Source organism: Loxodonta africana, chromosome 20, assembly GCF_030014295.1.
Source record: "Loxodonta africana isolate mLoxAfr1 chromosome 20, mLoxAfr1.hap2, whole genome shotgun sequence".
Classification (NCBI taxonomy): domain Eukaryota; kingdom Metazoa; phylum Chordata; class Mammalia; order Proboscidea; family Elephantidae; genus Loxodonta; species Loxodonta africana.
The window spans coordinates 72,716,139-72,731,309 of NC_087361.1; the positions used below are offsets into that span (position 1 = coordinate 72,716,139).

At 40.1% G+C, this 15,171-nt stretch overlaps 1 protein-coding gene across 11 annotated transcripts in view; it reads right to left on the minus strand.

Annotated features, from left to right (window-relative positions):
• The window catches only part of PPP1R12B (protein phosphatase 1 regulatory subunit 12B), a 268,308-nt gene that overhangs the window by 73,017 nt on the left and 180,120 nt on the right, over positions 1–15,171 (minus strand). Inside the window, exon 20 of one of the 11 annotated variants that reach the window (XM_064273384.1) lies at positions 1–15,171. This exon is cut by the window's right edge and continues 14,544 nt beyond it. The exons of the other annotated variants lie outside the window; for them this stretch is intronic. The gene's annotated coding sequence lies outside the window, so the exon portion shown is untranslated. 11 annotated transcript variants of the gene reach the window in all.

Here is a 15,171-nt window from a genome sequence, read left to right on the forward strand (position 1 = left end):
AACCCACACAGAGCAGCCTTCACTTTCAAGCAAGCCTTCACTGTTTGTAAGTTCATGTTACCAAAAAGCATTTAAGGAAAAAAAAATTAAAAAATTACAAGTAACAAGGGGTCATTAAGAAAAAAATTATAAAATAAAGGAAAGTAGGGCAAGCACATTTGGTCTCACCACAGAAACACAACCACTGTTAACAGTTTGGCGACTTTCTCCCTTGTCTTTTTTACCTGGACCTAGGTATTCTCCATTCCCCTAGAGGTGTAATCATACCATGTATATAATTCTGCAGGTAGTTCATTCAATAATGTTTTATCATAAGCATTTATCCAAGTTATTGCACTATCTTTGTAGCTCATTTTTAAATGGCTGTCTAATACTCCATTTTATTCCAAGGAACTACTCCTAAACAGCCAGTAGTCACCAACCGGTAAACTGAACTATTATTCATAGCATTCCATTCCATGGATGAATCCAAGTTTACTAAACTACTGCCTGAATACTGGACATTTAGGTTGTTTCCAATTTTTCCAGTACTATAAATAGCTAAATGGACTAAGTCTGTTTTGCTCACTGGTGTCTGACAGTCTTCCACATAGCAGGCACTCAGGTACGTGTTGAATGAATAAATGTATCTAAACAAAAAAATCCATTGCCATCAAGTCGATTCCAAAGCATAGCTGCTCCATGGGTAGAACTGCTTCTATGCTTTCTTGGCTGTAATCTTTACATAAGCAAACCACCAAGCCTTTCTTCTGCAGCACCCCTGAGTGAGTTTGAACTGCCAACCTTTAGGTTAGTAGTTGGGTAAAAAATTTTTGTGCCACTCAGGGACCTTATAAACATATATGGAGCTACATATATATAACATACCCTATGGTTTTTTATGGTTAAGCCCTCGGCTGCAAATCAAAAGGTCGATGGCTCAAATCCACCAGCTACTCTGCGGGAGAAAAGACCTGGCAATCTGTTACTGTAAAATTAGTTTAGGAAACCCGATGTGGCAGTTCTACTCTGTCCTGTAAAGTTGGTATGAGTTGGAATCGACTCAACAGCACACAAGAAGAACAACAAACCAAAGAACAACAACAACACGATGAAAATCTACACTAAGCTCTTTTTAAATATATATACCTATTTAGAACTGTTTCCTAGAGGTAGATTTCCTTAAGTGGAAATTCTAGATCAATTTGAGGCTTTTGACAGTACACCATCTCCTCACTTATTGACATGGTTAGGTTCCAAAGATCAGGTTGTTAAGCGAATTCGCTGTTAGCAAAAATGGAGAATGACCACATCAGATCACAAAAAGGAAGTTGACCACATCATTACATTAATTGCCAAGTTATATCATTACATAAGAGCCAAACCACCGAGAATCATGGCCCAGTCAAGTTGACACACAGCCTTAACTATCAAAGCCAATGTTACTCTCACCTTGCACTTGGTGTTCGTTACTGCCAGATGTGCGTTGTTAATGCACAAAATAGATTTTTTACTATTGTAAATGTGAAGTGTTGGAAAACGAGCTAGTCGATAAGTGAAGAGAAGGTGTGTTAATTTGCATTCACAAAAGTGAAATATGAGATGACCCATTTCAGTATATTCTCATCTGAATTGGGCATTATCTTTTCAAAGTCTTTATGTATTTTGGTTGGTAAAAAAATCCTTCTTCGTCATATTTTTAATTTCTAGTTTTGAATACCAGTGATGTTGAACATTTTCCTTATGTTTGTCAACTAGTTGCCTATTTTGAAATTGGTGGCAGTATAATAATCATTACTATCCAAATCAAATTTATTCTTTGAAGTTCAGCTGTAGCTTGCAGTAGAAAAAAAAAAATAGACAACATTTTTAGGAAGTAAATTCTGGAAGAAGCTTTCTTTAAGGAACTAACCTAAATACATAGCTGGAAACAGCTGATTCATAGAGCGAGTCTGGTCCACTGCACTGTTTTTATTAATGGTAAAGTTGGAGGCTAGAACTCTCGATTCTTGACTTTTTCTTGATACTTATCTGTTACATAAAAAAAAAAAAACATAGTTCTGTTTTATTTGTGATATTTTTCTGGAGTGATGATGCAATTGGAGACAGGGAGAGCAGGAGGGAAAAAATTTCCATAATTATTCTTCAACAAGTTTTCTTTGGAGGCCATTTTAGACTAAGCCAGAACCTCTGAGGGCTGTTATCTACAATTGTACTCCATGGAAACTTCTTCAGCTAAGATTATCTGAGAGTGGCATATTGGCAGACCCTTGTCAATCTTGAATTAGGCTTTTTCTCTGAAGGTTTTCTGTAAATACGTAAGCTAAACACAGAAAAGGCAGAAACATGTTTGGAGAAAACTCAGTGGGCCTAGGCAACATTACATTAGTGAGAAATTGATAACGACTCACAATCTCATCTCACTAGCTAAGTCAGTAACTAACTCTGTCCATAATTGCTAGCGTAATATGTGGAGAATGCTCCTCTGAGGTACAAGTCTATTTGCTTTTCATTCCTTCAAAATGTTTGCAGGAAAAGGCAAGAATGTCGATCTACCATCTGTTCTCAACAAGGGGGAAAAAGCAGAAACGTGGAAGAAGGATTGTTTGTGGAGAGCAATTCAAAATAAAGCACGTAATGAGACAGTCACCACAATCTTCCAAATGATGCAATGATTATATCTGTTTGAACTCTTCAAGCTCTTATGAGAAAAAATATATATATATATATTTTTATGGCAAACTATCTTGGCACTCTGCCTACAAAGGAAATGGGTACTAACCAGAGGCTATTAGCCCCCACAAAATCCATAAAACCATTAAATGCAGATGAGTTACAAGGAGAAGATACCATTCCTCTGATTTACCCCACTCAAACAGCTCTCATAAATTAGCAACATCTCTATGTTGCTAAATCCACTGGGTAAGATTTCTGGGGACTGTGGCAGCTGTGAGTCAGAACTGACTTGAGGGCAGTGGGTATGGGTGGTAGCTAGGATTTGTCTTTCTAGTACCTTATCATTTTCTCTTCTTTTGGTAACGGAATTCCTATTTTTTTTTTTTTTATGGGAAACCTATTCCATGTAGTCGACCCTTCCCTAACTTCACCCCACTCCCTGGGTGGGTTGTTGTTATTATAGTTCATCATCATCATCATGATAATAATAACTGTCATTATCTTTATCATCACCATGGTGGCTAACATTTACTGAGCACTTACTATGTGCAAGACGCTGTTCTGTCCACTTTATTGCATAATCTCATTTATTTAAAAAAATGACCTATGTGACACCATTATTTCTCCCATTTTATAGGTGAGGAAACTGAGGCATAGGGAGATTATGTAATTTGCTCGAGGTTATAAAGTGGCAGAGCAGGGATTTGAACCCAAATAACTTGGCTCCAGAGTACAGGCTCTTAACCTGTGTTTCACTGCCTAACTCGGTCTCACCTAATCTCTGGCCACATAAACTGGTTCAGGGAAGCTCGCCTGACCCAATCAGCATCGCCATGTGAAAACCGACACAGGGACACTGGATACAGGAGGTGTTTCTTCCTCTGTGAATGACACAAAGAAGGCGGAGCTCTGATGACAAAGTTCCGGCCTCCTGAATTTAGCTATGCCTGAATTTTTTTTTTTTTTTTTGAAGCCAGGCCAGGATCAATAAGCAGATTTCCCATTTACATAAGCCTTTTTGCTTGAGCTCTTTGAAGTTAAGTGTCTGTCACTTGGAGTCCGTGAAACTTTTCACTTCCTTGCCTGGTGGAACACTATAGCTTTCTGGGTTTCCCCCTCGTTCTCTGACCATGTTTCCTTACTGATCTCTTTCATGGGTGCTGCTCCTCCTCTGCCTGTCCATTACACTGGGGTGCCCTAGGGCTCTGTTCTAAACAGTCTGTTATTCTTTTTTCACAGCAGTGGTCCTCCTTAGCACAACCCACAAACATTCTGATAGGCCTCCCTGGGGAATGTGCTCCCCTTCTTCTTGCCGCTGCTTCAGAATCACTGAGATAGAGGACCACAGTTAACTCATGTGAGTGCCCACATTCCTCAGAATATGGGGGAGGAAAAAAGTTGAGAACCACTGCTCCACAAGTTATCCTCAGAAAACAGCATCCCTTTCAAACCTGAAACTGTTGCCAGCAGGCTGATGACTTCCGAAGCTGTATCTCTAGCCGTGGAGTTCCACATACTTCAGGTCCATGTGTCTAACTGCCTGTACAACATGTACTTTCCTGTGTTTGACAGACTCCTCCAACACAGCATGCCCAGAAGAAAACCATTTTCTTCCTCCCCAAACATGTTTTCCTTCTGAATTCTCAACCTCATTAGTGGCATATAATCCATGTAGTCATCATAACGAGAAACACTAATGCCATTAATTTAATTGCTCTACAAATATTAATAGAAAACGTATTAAATACTAGGTATTCTGCTAGATGCTGGGGGTAAAATAATGAACAAGAAAGAGACCCTGCCTTCAAGGCATTTGGTTTAATGGGCAAATACAACATAGTATGATTAGTGCTGTGTATTAATGATTAAGTTCAAGGTACCAAGGGGTACTTAGCCTGGTCTGGAGAGAGGTCAAGGAAGGCAATATGTGTCAAAAAAAAAATGGAGTGGGAGGAGAAAGAAGCAGTAAAGAGAGAGGAAGAGCATTCCAAGGAATGGAAATAGCACGTGCGAAAGCTCAAAGATACAGAAAGGAAAAAAAAAAAAGGCCGGTGAAGTACTATTATACCACTAAATCGAAAACCAAACCAAACCCGCTGCTGTCCAGTCGATTCCGACTCATAGCGACCCTACAGGACAGATTAGAACTGCCCCATAGAGTTTCCAAGGAGTGCCTGGTGGTTCGAACTGCTGACCTTTTGGTTAGCAGCCATAGCAATTAACCACTACGCCGCCAGGGTTTCCATCATACCACTAGCTTTCAGTTATTACTATAGCCAGGCACTTTTAATACATTATTATTGCCACTCCTTATACAGAGCCTATGAGGTGGGGATAATAATCTCATTTTCACAGATTAAAGAACTGAAGTTCAAAAAAGTTAAATTGCTTCTCCAAAACCATGCAGCTAATGGGATTTGGAACCAGCTTTGGATGCAGGTCTTCTGACTCCAAATCTAATACTGGTTCTACTATCCCATGCAGCCTCCCAGTGACCCTAGGCTCTTCTTTATGCTTCGTCCTCCACATCCAGTTAAATAACAAATCCTGCTGAGTTTTCATATTTCTGAAATTTCTTGACTTTGGTCCATACCTACCATAAGAATCCTTGTTCATTATTTTTCATCTGGATTCCAATAGGCTCCAACTTTAACTGATCTCTAGGTATGGAGGGTGTGTGTGTGTGTGCATGTGTGTATCACAATAAGTCAGATTAGAACTACCTCATTTTGCCAGCACCAGATCCACCAACTTATCTGTTTATATTCTCCTGTTACAGTGGAAGCAATACTTCTGCTCCTGTCTCAGGCCAGCCCTGGAGTAATCCAGGTTTTAGTCATGGGCCCTTTTTTCTTCTTTAATTATACTCTTTCCTTGAGTGATTCTACCCAGTCCTCTGGTTCTAAATACCATCTTTAAGACAATGACTCCCAAGTTTGTATCTCTGGCTCTAACACCTCCCTTGAACACCAGGCTCCTATGTTCAACTGCCTACTTGACATCTCAGCTTAGGTGATGAACAGAAGTATCTCCTGTTCCATTAAATGGGAGTGCTACGAGACAGCAGGACTCTGCTTGTCTTGCATATTTCTTTTTTTTAGTGCACAGTGCCTAGGACACGGAGGGTAGTTAATAAATATTTGTTGGTTGAACAAATGCATGCTGATCCTGAGTGGAATCAGATTGCCCTAGAGGGCCTTAGAGAATTTGGTATTCTATGGGTTAAATGTGCCTTTCTGGAGGAGGGGGAAGAGTAGGGGTTGGCACTATCTCCGTTACTGTGCCAGAGATAATCCTACTTTTTAATGATGACCTACCTGGGATGTCAGCAATCCCTAAATGTCACAGCTCTAGGAATAGCGTTTGTCAAACTTGCCTGCTAAGCATCACCTGCTGGACTTTTAGAAGACAGATGCCCAGGGCCTCAGCTCTCCACACCTCCCCTTGCCCAGCATGCTAAATCAGAAACTCCAGGGTAAAGGCCTGAAAATCTGTATCATAAACAAATGACTCCTGTGATTCTTACTGACAAGTTTGAGAAAGACTGTTAGAGAAGCTTTACTTACTAGGTTATCATTATTGAAAATGGCTCCGTTTGCGGCATATCAGTACAGTAGGTCCCCAGGTTACAAACATCCAACTTACAACTGGTACTTGCCCTTTAATGTTATATAAACTTGCCCTCATTTTGAAATGATGAACCAACCCCTACTCACAACAAATTCTTCATCACAATCACTATCACTTGCTGCACATGGCCCAACTTTCAAATCACTAAAGAGCCTTCGATGCTTTTCTTGCACTGAACAAAACAAAAAAATGACCAAACCAAACCCACTCCCATAGAGTCAGTTCTCATAGAGACCCTATGGACAGGGCAGAACTGCACCACAGGGTTTCCAAGGAGCAGCTGGTGGATTTGAACTGCTAACCTTTCGGTCAGCAGCCAAGTTCTTAACCGCTGCGCCACCAGGGCTCCTCTGGCACTAAAACCAAAAATCAAACCCATTGCTGTCAAGTCGATTCCAACTCATAGCAACCCTATAGGCCAGAGTAGAACTGTCCCATAGAGTTTCCAAGGAGCGTCTGGTGGATTCGAACTGCTGATCATTTGGTTAGCAGCCATAGCTCTTAACCACTATGCCACCAGGGTAAAGTAAGGCTAAATAAGAACTGTATGTACCTGTCCCGGCTTACCTACAAATTCAACTTAAAGACACACTTGGGATGGATTTGGTTTGTAACCCGGGGACTGCCTGTATCCGAACTTGCTCTTAGCTCTAAGTCAAGGACGCTAGAAGTGATTTATAAGTTGCCCAAATAATATTTCATTGGTTTTATTCCACAGCACTATATAGTATCAATGACCCAAGAGAGGCCTTCTCAGACAACATGCTGTACACTAGGTAGAGTCTTATTCTTCAGAAAGGATCTGGCTTTGTTTACTTAGGAGATTAATTCTGCCAATCCATGCTCAATTCCCACTCCTGATATGAGTCTTACTATGACATAGGAATGTTAACTTCCATCACTTTTTTCTTAAAGTTGTTGAAGAATCAGGATTTGAGTTTCTCCATCCAAAAATCCACTCCTCTTACCTATTATTTCAAATAAGCAGAGTCAAAGCTTTGAAAATTTCTGTCACTCTCTCTGCAACCCAAAACTTCCTCCTATATATTTAGTAGACTGAAAGTTGACAAGGCAAAAAGACTAATAAACTCCAAACTTACTCCAGACTAAGGAATTCAAATGACAACCAGCAATTAAAGTGAATGACGGCAATTAACAGTCTTCTGACAGGCCCCATGCAGGAATCTATGAGCCTTAAAGGCACATTTACTTATGGCCTTGTCTACAAAAAGCTGAATTTCTCAAATGTCTTTGATTACATGTCCCCAAACTGCAATCTTAGCTAACCTCAGACAGGTCTTTGGGAGGTAAGAAGGGATAGGATCAGATGAGAAAAACAGATAGGGACACACTGGGAAAACCATTTTAGACATTCTCCTCAAAGCGTACCGAGCTGAAACAGAACAGAGAAACTGCATCTAAAATGACATGGAAGCCACTCCCCACTCCCTACATTACGCCCTCATTCAGGAAGCTTCGGAGCTTGTTTCCTGTGTCATAATCAAAACTCATCAGTGCTTTTCCAAGGGAGAACAAATGACATGTATCCTTCCAAACTGATGACTTCCCTTGCCCCCAAACTAATTTTTTAAAGTGAAACAAAATTTTATTTTGTGGAATAAAACTTGAATATATAATTCTGTTCTCTCCAAGTAACTGTGGTTGTTGTTCTTGTTAGGTGCCGTCGAGTCGGTTCCGACTCATAGTGACCCTATGCACAACAGAATGAAACACTGCCCAGTCCTGTGCCATCCTTACAATCGTTGTTATGCTTGAGCTCATTGTGGCAGCCACTGTGTCAATCCTACTCATTGAGGGTCTTCCTCCTTTCCCCTGACCCCATACTCTGCCTAGCATGATGTCCTTCTCCGGGGACTGATCCCTCCTGACAACACATCCAAAGTATGTAAGACGCAGTCTCGCCATCCTTGCTTCTAAGGAGCGTTCTGGTTGTGCTTCTTCTAAGACAGATTTGTTTGTTCTTTTGGCAGTCCATGGTACACTCAATATTCTTTGCCAACACCACAATTCAAAGGCGTCAATTCTTTGGTCTTCCTTATTCATCATGCCGCTTTCACATGCATATGATGCGATTCAAAATATCATGGCTTGGGTCAGGCGCACCTTAGTCTTCAAGGTGACATCTTTGCTCTTCAACACTTTAAAGAGGCCCTTTGCAGCAGATTTACCCAATGGAACGCGTCTTTTCATTTCTTGACTGCGCTTCCATGGCAGTTGATTGTGGATCCAAGTAAAATGAAATCCTTGACAACATCAATCTTTTCTCCATTTATCATGATGTTGCTCATTGGTCCAGTTGTGAGGATTTTTGTTTTCTTTTTTTTTTTATGTTGAGGTGTAATTCATACTGAAGGGTGTGGTCTTTGATCTTCATTAGTAAGTGCTTCAAGTCCTCTTCACTTTGAGCAAGCAAGGTTGTGTCACCTGCATAACGCAGGTTGTTAATGAGTCTTCCTCCAATCCTGATGCCCCGTTCTTCTTCATATAGTGCAGCTTCTCGGATTATTTGTTCAGCATACAGATTGAATAGTTGTAGTGCAAGAATACAACCCTGACACACACCTTCCCTGACTTTAAACTAATCAGTATTCCCTTGTTCTTTTCGAACAACTGCCTCTTGATCTATGTAAGCGTTCCTCATGAGGACAATTAAGTCTTCTGGAATTCCCATTCTTCACAATGTTATCCATAATTTGTTATGACCCACACAGTCGAATGCCTTTGCATAGTCAATAAAACACAGGTAAACATCCCTCTGGTATTCTCTGCTTTCAGCCAGGATCCATCTGACATCAGCAATGATATCCCTGGTTCCACGTCCTCTTCTGAAACCAGCCTGAATTTCTGGCAGTTCCCTGTCGATATACCGCTGCAGCCATTTTTGAATGATCTTCAGCAAAATTTTGCTTGTGTGTGATATTAATAATATTGTTCTATAATTTCCACATTCGGTTGGATCACCTTTCTTGGGAATAGGCATAAATATGGATCTCTTCCAGTCAGTTGGCCAGGAAGCTGTCTTGCATACTTCTTGGCACAGACAAGTGAGCACCTCCAGCGCTGCATCTGTTTGTTAAAACATCTCAATTGATACTCCATCAATTCCTGGAGCCTTGTTTTTTTGCCAATGCCTTCAGAGCAGCTTGGACTTCTTCCTTCAGTACCATCTGTTCCTGATCATATGCTACCTCTTGAAATGGTTGAATATCGACTCATTCTTTTTAGTATAATGACTCTGTGTATTCCTTCCATCTTCTTTTGATGCTTCCTGCATCGTTTAATATTTTCCCCATGGAATCCTTCACTATTGCAACTTGGGGCTTGATTTTTTTCTTCAATTCTTTCAGCTTGAGAAACGCCGAGTGTGTTCTTCCCTTTTGGTTTTCCATCTCCAGCCCTTTGCGCATGTCATTATAATACTTTGTCTTCTCGAGCCACCCTTTGAAATCTTCTGTTCAGTCCTTTTACTTCATCAATGCTTCCTTTTGCTTTAGCTGCTTGACGTTCGAAAGCAAGTTTCAGAGTCTCCTCTGACATCCATCTTGGTCTTTTCTTTCTTTCCTGTCTTTTCAATGACCTCTTGCTTTCTTCATGTATGATGGCCTTGATGTCATTCCACAACTCGTCTGCTCTTCGTTCACTAGTGTTCAATGCGTCAAATCTATTCTTGAGATGGTCTCTAAATTCAGGGGGGATATACTCAAGGTCATATTTTGGCTCTCATGGACTTGCTCTGATTTTCTTCAGTTTCAGCTTGAACTTGCATATGAGGAATTGATGGTCTATTCCACAATCGGCCCCTGGCCTTGTCCTGACTGACGATATTGGGCTTTTCCATCATCTCTTTCCACAGATGCAGTCAATTTGATTTCTGTGTGTTCCATCTGGCGAGATCCATGTGTATAGTTGCCATTTATGTTGGTGAAAGAAGGTATTTGCAGTGAAGAAGTCGTTGGTCTTGCAAAATTCTCTCATTCGATCTCTGGCGTTGTTTCTATCACCAAGACCATATTTTCCAACTACTGATCCTTCTTCTTTGTTTCCAATTTTCGCATTCCAATCACCAGTAATTATCAATGCATCTTGAGTGCATTGATCAATTTCAGACTGCAGCAGCTGATAAAAATCTTCTATTTCTTCATCTTTGGCCCTAATATCATCCATAGTTGAGGGGGAAAAAAAATTTTTTTTTTTTCATTTAAGTGTGACTAAACCAAAACCAAAAACCAAACCCAGTGCTTCGAGTCGACTCCAACTCACAGCGACTGTATAGGACAGAGTAGAACTGCCCCATAGAGTTTCCAAGGAGCTCCTGGCAGATTCAAACTGCCGACCCTTTGGTTAGCAGCCATAGCACTTAACCACTACACCACCAGAGTTTCCTAAGTGTGACTAGTTACTTGGAATTCACACTTAAATGAAAAAACAAAAACAAAAACCTTTTTTTTGCCCCTCAACTATGGATGATACTAAAGAATCAGGGGAATTGGAAAAACTGCTGAATTACCAGAGAAGTGCTTAGACACAAAACTGACATTTGGAGTCATGTTGATATCAGCAAATACTTTCTGAATCAATAACCTGGAACAGGGGCTGGCAAACTGTGGCCTGCCTGACCCATAGGCCAAATCCAGTTCCACCGGCCTGCTTTTGTAAATAAAGTTTTATTGGAATATCGCCATGACCATTTGTTTACATAATGTCTATGGCTGCTTCCCCACTATAATGGCAAAGATTACAACAGACCACATAGCCTGCAAAGCCAAAAATATTCACTATCTGGACTTTTTTCAGAAATGGCTTGCTGACTCCTGATATACACAGCATTATGTGCCAAAGATGAAGACTCGGCTGGCTCTGCTGCCATGGTCCCTACTCCACCACATACCACTGGAAAATAGGCATCAACATTTTCCCTCCCCATGGGCCTCAGAAGAAGGCAGAGTGTTGGCCCTTCCACAACAGCCAGCAAGTAGCTATACTAGACACCTGGAGAGATGAGAAACTTGGCATGCAGTCCCCATAGACACTCCTATGACTCTCAAATTTGGCATACCACTTTTGAAAGTCTCCAACTATGTTAAATATCAGCTTTAGGTATAACATGTTTTATTTGGTGATATAACATCCAAACATGTTATTTTGCCCTTAAAATGCTATCTATCACCAGAAAAAAAATCTGAAACAAGAGATACAGCACCTTCGCGGTGGGAGACCTGGGTTTGATTCCCAGCCAATGTACCACCTGTTCGTCTGTGAAGGCTTGAGTATTGCTATGATGCTGAACAGGTTTCAGCAGAACTTCTAGACTAAGGCAACTAGGAAGAAGGACCTGGCGATCTACTTCTGAAAATCAGCCAGTGAAAACTCTATGGATTACATCACTGTGATGCGCAACTGATGGTGGGATGGCCCAAGACCGGACAGTGTTTTGTTCCATTGCGCATGAGGTCACCATGAGTCAGGGGCTGACTTGACGGTGGGTAACAACAACAATATAAGCTTCAAGAACATAATCGATATTTTATTTTGAGGTACTAATTTGCAGTGGTTTTCTAAAATGTCCTTTCTTTCCTCTTAGTAGCCAATAACATTAGCGTATTTTAGTATATAAGGGTTCAGGTTGTAAGAAAATGTAAACACATTTTAAAGCATAAGAAAAGTCAAGCATTTTTAAAACCACGCACTCTGTTAAGGCACACCTGTGTGAACATTTATGTACCTTAAGGGATAGTTGGATACAAAACTATGGCTTCTCCATGAAAGAGACTCATGTTACTAAATGGCTGCTATCTGATTCTTGAACTTCATTAAAAACTGAGATGGACTGGAGAAAAATTAAAACTGGTAGGTTGTAACCATTTATCTTCACATTCTCACCCCAACTAATCCTCTTTAGGTACTACCAAAACAACAGTTTCAAAAGCAACATCTGTTAGTGCCTCAAGCTCAACATTCCTGCTGCAGCAATCCATAAACACTCCATTTATTCAAAAGGAGCTGCAAATCCCACACTAAGCTTTCTACCTCAATTCCTGGGGCTAGACCGCTGATGTTAGCTAAACGTAAGCCATGGTTAAGGCTCTCCAGCCTTGCTATCAACAGAAGAAATGTATACTTTTGTAACCAAGGTAACCCTTCAACTCTGGCTGAAAGGGGAACAATTATTCCTGGAGGCTGTCTATGATCAAAGCCATCACAGTACCGACTACTTTGATAAAAGAGTTGAACCCAACTGCTTTGAAGACAACCTTAAGAAATTGTCATCAAGGTAATGATGGGGCCCCAGGAATGCTCAAGTTGAAAATGATCCTTTTCTTAAGAACGCCATTAGCTGGTCTTGAATTTTTATTTTTTTAAGCTTTAGGAAACTCACCAGAATGTTACCAATTACTTCCTCTGAGTAGTATGGTTATAGGCATTTTTTTTCTTGTTCTTTATAGCAGAAACGATCCCCTCCTTACAAAAAATATTTTCTAACACCCCACCCTTACACCCTGAAATAAAATTCACAGATATAAAACTTAGCTAAAATCATAAAAAATCAGTAATAATATAAAGAAGAAATAAAATAAATTTATAATAAAATGTGTATTTCAATGTGTAAATGCTTGGGCCCAAAAACACTAGAAGGCATAAGATAGCCAGAGGCTTGGACCCATCACAGAATCATGAAGACAGAGGTCAAATGCAGATCTGCAGAATGAATTGTTTAAGTTGTCATTATACAAAGAAACTGACATCAATGATGAGTAAAACTAGGTACAGTTTTCCTCCAATTTACATGGTAGTTGAACTTTCAGCAGGAAAAAAAAAGAGTTTATATGTAAAAGGAAGTTTGGTTTTATACTCAAATAATAGACAGGTTTTCATCTCCATGACTGTCCAGTGAGACAGTCAGAAGTCAAGCGAGCTAAAGGAAGTTCGTTTGTTTGTTATACGGAACATTGAAAGACACTTAGCATCTCTGGTTCCTGACTATTAGATGCACGTGGACATCCCCCATCACTGTAACCCCCAAAAGTACCCCTACGCATTTTTACGACTCCCTCCAGAAATGTCACTGCTTTTGAGAACCACCGCTTTATACTTTTCTGTACTTCCTAATTTTTAATAATGAAATGTATTACATTTTATAATCATAAAAAAAGGTTCAAGCAGAATTTCAAGCTCATCACTGTCCCTCCAACAAAGGAAGACAAGGTCACAGGTGACTAACACAGACTCATACCTTGAAGGCTGATGGAAGCAAGAGAAGGAAGAAATTGGAAGAAAAGGTCAAGAGGTTTACTATCCTTAAAAAAAAAATCCTTAGTAGCTGATAAACCTTCTGCGTCTCTGGCTAAGATGTATGAGAGAAACGCAAACAGATACCTTGAAGGTCAATTTATTCTATCTGAAAAAAGATTTCAGATTAAAGTGGAATTCACTGATGTAATGGCACAGTGGGTTCCAAAACTACAGGGTCTCAAAGGAATATATGTGAGCTTTGATTACAGAGATTTCCTTGGCAACAGCATGACCTAAAATTAATAGAGACCTTAAAAGGAAGATTCCAAAAGTAACTTTGTTCTTAAGATGGTTTATACAGCTTAGGCTAGAGCAAGGCACAAGTATGACCCATATATAGAAAATCACAGAATCTGCAGTATTTTAAGAAACTGCAGTTTGCAAAGCAAGAGCAAATGTACAGTGAGAAGAAAGATCCTTCCAGCCAAAGTGGACTCAACCACTGGAGAAAATTCTTCAGTACACATTGGATAAAAGGCAGCTTCCCACATACAGAGCTGGTTAGTTGCCATTTCTCCATCTTTGTCTCCTTTCTGGGGACTGCCCATTGTCATTAATTGTACAGATCCGGGACCCCTTGCTTTTCTACATGTGGAATGCCTACCAACTCCCAGAGGCTGGTTACGACAGAACTGTTTAATAGCCATCACTTATTCAACCTGTCCCTACTTCTTATGTCCTTATAAGCATTATCATGATATCAGTTTCTCAAAATTTCTCTTTAAAATACGTTTATTCTGGGGGCAAGCTAACTACTCTTCCCTTTTGTCCTTATCTGCCTGAAGATGGATTGAGGAAAGAAAAATCTGTGTTTTGTTCCTTTCATTGCTAGAGACAAAAGGGGCCTGCGGCTCTTATAGGGTATACTGTTAAAATATATTACTTTACCACACAAATAATTAATTCTGATAGCTCACCTACCACATCTTTAAACTTAGTCAAACTGTTGTTCCATCTCAACAGTGCAGTCTTGTCTAGGACATACCTTACCATATTAGGCAATCAGGCACCAGAGAGAGGCGAAAGCAAAACAGACCTAGGATTTTACCTAAAAGGAGAACAGCAAATATATCGCCCAGTGTAGAGAGTGGACAGAAAATAGCTGGATGCCCTCCAGGAGATCAAAGGGCTTCGCAAGATTAAAAAATACTGTGTGAGAGAGGGAAAATATCCAGCAAACAGCCAGAAGCAAAGTTGCAAAAAATTAAAGCAAATAAGAAAAAAGGCTGTTACTTATTCCAAGAAAGAGGGTGGGGAAAAACAGTAAAGATCTATGAAACTGAAACTTTCAGAAACTCTGGCAGAGGAGCATAAATGAGAGGGGTAATTTAGGCATAAAAATGAAAGCCTACTAGATTGACAAGGAAATTTGTAGGGGCTTGATTTGATCAGGTATTGAAAGAATTCTGAGTAAAATTTGAAACATCTAATCATTGTTCTTTCTCTTCTATCCATTTTTTTCCCCCTACTTCGACAATCCGTATGAAACTTATTCCTCAAAATTCCCCAGGTATATGTCAGAACACAGACACATATATGCTGGAATTATAAAGTCTGGGTGATTTTTTCTGACTC